This window comes from Microcaecilia unicolor, chromosome 12, assembly GCF_901765095.1.
Source record: "Microcaecilia unicolor chromosome 12, aMicUni1.1, whole genome shotgun sequence".
Classification (NCBI taxonomy): domain Eukaryota; kingdom Metazoa; phylum Chordata; class Amphibia; order Gymnophiona; family Siphonopidae; genus Microcaecilia; species Microcaecilia unicolor.
This window is the reverse complement of record NC_044042.1, coordinates 20,382,128-20,385,506: the sequence shown is the minus strand read 5'-3', so window position 1 is coordinate 20,385,506 and position 3,379 is coordinate 20,382,128.

The window sequence follows — 3,379 nt, the reverse complement described above, 5'->3', positions numbered from 1 at the left end:
TAAAACAAACTAGAGAAAATATTTCTTCGCTCAACGTGTAATTAAACTCTGGAATTCGTTGCCAGAGAATGTGGTAAAAGCAGTTAGCTTAGCAGGGTTTAAAAAGGTAAGGATAATTTCCTAAAAGAAAAGTCCAGAAGCCATTAGTAAGATGGACTTAGGAATATCCACTGCTTCTTTCTAGGATAAGCAGCATAAAATCTGTTTTATTGCTCTGGGATCTGCCAAGTATGTGACCTGGATTGGCCAGAAACAGGATACTGGGCTTGATAGACCTCCGGTTGTCCCAGTATGGCAACGCTTATGTTCTAACACATGCAGACACTGAGGCTAACTGCACAAACCAAACACAGCATGTTAATGAGTGTAGCTGGGCAGAGGGTGGCCCAGCCCTGAATTTGGTCAGAGATCCAGATCTGCTTGTAAAAATCTAATAGAGATGTGTGGTAGCCATGTGAGTCCACTTCTAAAGGTAATCAATAGAAATAAAATATAACATACAAAAGAAAATAAGATGATACCTTTTTTATTGGACTAACGTAATACATTTTTTTGATTAGCTTTCAAAGGTAGCCCTTCTTCATCAGATCAGAGATAAGCAAATGCTAATAAATAACATTATATATAAGTGAAACATCAAAGCATTTCAATGACAATCTCACAGGATGAGGGTGGGGTGAGTTAGGTGAGAGACAGGGCGAGCTGGGTGGATGAGGGTCAGGGAGATATGCATGGTGATAGGGTGACAAAGCAATAGAATTTGATGGTTTATAATGGGCTAGAAAACCCAGCTCTTTGTTAAGTCCTGTCTGACTTCAAAGGTCTTATGTTCCTGTATTGTCTTAAAGTTTCCTTTTAGTATTCAGTGTTCTGGTTTTGTAAAGTGCTGCCCTTCAGGGTTACCTTTGAAAGCTAATCAACAAAAGTATGAAGTTAGTCCAATACAAAAAGGTATCATCTTATTTTTTTTTTTCTATGTTTATTTTATTTCTAAAAATCTAATAGAAATCCTTGTTAGGCTTTGCTGCCCTCTAGTGGAACACTAGTGGTAATACACTATTACCCAAGCAATATGTCAGTGACACTGGTGCATCATCAGACCTGATCAGGCATGCAAAACTCCTCACTGTCTAATGCTCAGGTGCAAACCAGCACATGGGCTCTGCTATCAGCTCATTACAGCAATGAGAGACATTAGTGATGGTCTTAAACATACAAGAGCTCCTTTCTGAACACCTGTAGTCACACAAGCCTCTTTCCTTCCTAGACACAGCAGGAGCCTTATGGTTTGTGAATCAACAGGCAGCCAGGCCTCGCCTTATGCAGAACACACATTACACGTGGCCCAGCCTCTTTTCCCTTCTGTGTCCTAGTGCTTGTCTATCTTTTGGTCCTATGAGTCCAAGATTGGGTGGCAGAGCCAGTGGTGAGAGGTGGGGCTGGTGGTTGGGAGGCGGGGATAGTGCTGGGCAGACTTACACGGTCTGTGCCAGGGCTGGTGGTTGGGAGGTGGGGATAATGCTGGGCAGACTTATACGGTCTGTACCAGAGCTGGTGGTGGGAGGCGGGGATAGTGCTGGGCAGACTTATACGGTCTGTGCCCTGAAAAGGACAGGTACAAATCAAGGTAAGGTATACACAAAAAGTAGCACATATGAGTTTATCTTGTTGGGCAGACTGGATGGACCGTGCAGGTCTTTTTCTGCCGTCATCTACTATGTTACTATGAGTCCTCCCTCATGTCAATACTGTCTGCATTGTGAAAACTGGCGTACCACCCAGAGTTTTTGAAAATATAAGTATGCCTTGGGCTTGATAGGATTTGGAAATAGTGCTGTAATATAATGGCCAACTTGCCATTCTGTCAGCTAACGCAATGTTTTCCAACTCTTTCCTGGTTTTCAGTTTACCCACAATGAATATATGTGAGGTAGATTTGGAAATATTGGAGACCCAGAGTATGCAAATTTTATCTCATACATATTCATTGTGGAAATCCTGAAAACCTTACTGTTTAGATATGCATCCAGGACAGAAACACTGAGATAGTCTGCAAAGAACTAGCTCCTTGTATCACAGGTACTGTTCTGTGGTACAACCGTATTTACATATATGATATGCAGGTACTTTCTCTGTCTCTAGTGGGTACAAATCCAAATTTGTACCTGGGGCAATGGAGGGTCACGAAGGAGTTGCAGTGGGAATCAAACCCAGGTTTCAAGTTAAAATTTCAAGTTTTATTTATACTTTCTATCAGTGGCAGAGCTACATGGGGCCACGGAATCCGGCACCACCACATTGCCTGCCCTGCTCTGTCTTCCCCTCACGTCTGGCACGCTACTTTTAGTGAAACTGAGCATGCTCAATTTCACTAAAAGGAGCGTGCAGGACCTGAGGGGAAGAGAGAGCAGGGCAGGCAACATGGTGGCGCCAGAGACCAGTGCTGGACAAAGCTTCATCTGGCAGGGGTTGGGGACCCCCGCCAGCCAAGGTATTTGCTGCGGCAGTGGGTGGGGAGCGGCAAGGCAGCAGTGGTGGGGTGGCAGACCAAAATGTTCCCCCCTCCCACCGTGAGATCTGGCTATGCCCCTGCTTTCTATGCCACTGTACAGATAAGCCATCTAGGCGGTTTACAATCTTATATCAATTAGACAGAGGAAGGTAAATGGTAAAAGAACAAACAGATAGCAGAGGGAAATTGGGTGGAACTCCATCATTGATAGGGTAGTGGGGGAGGGGGAGAACAAACAATAGGTAAGTTTTCAGAAGGGGGAAGCCCGGGATGTCTTAAGATGGGCATAATGGAGCTCAGCGGTAAGTGTCCTTGAATAAAAAAGTCTTAAGGTCTGATTTACTGTGGCAAAGAAGTTAGCAATCTTAGTGGAAGGGTAATGACTTCCATAAATGGAGCCCTTGTACTGAGAATATTGAAGCCCTAGTGTGCTCAGCCCACTGCACTGACCATTAGGCTACTCTATTCCCTTCCCTTCACAACATGATCCCTTGCTGTAGAACTTTCTTTTCACCAGAAAACAAAGCTTATCTCTGTTACCTTTGATTGCCTTTGTCATACCTCAGTTCTCCCTCCTTCCTTCCAGGATACCTATATTTAGGAGTTTAAGGCTTGCATCGTAAGACTTACTAGGAAAAGGACTAGCACCTGGAATGGTGTCTCTCAGATAGGGCACCTTGTGAACCAGACCAGCAGCAGCAGCACCCTGATTCCAGAATGTTCTAAGCTCAGTAACACTGCCATCACACCCCCTACACCCTCCAGTTCCAGAATGTTCCAAGCTCAGCAGCACAAGCAGTTCCGGAATGGAACAGTGGGCATTGTTGAGACTCAGGCCACAGGCTCTATGTACATGATGACATGAAG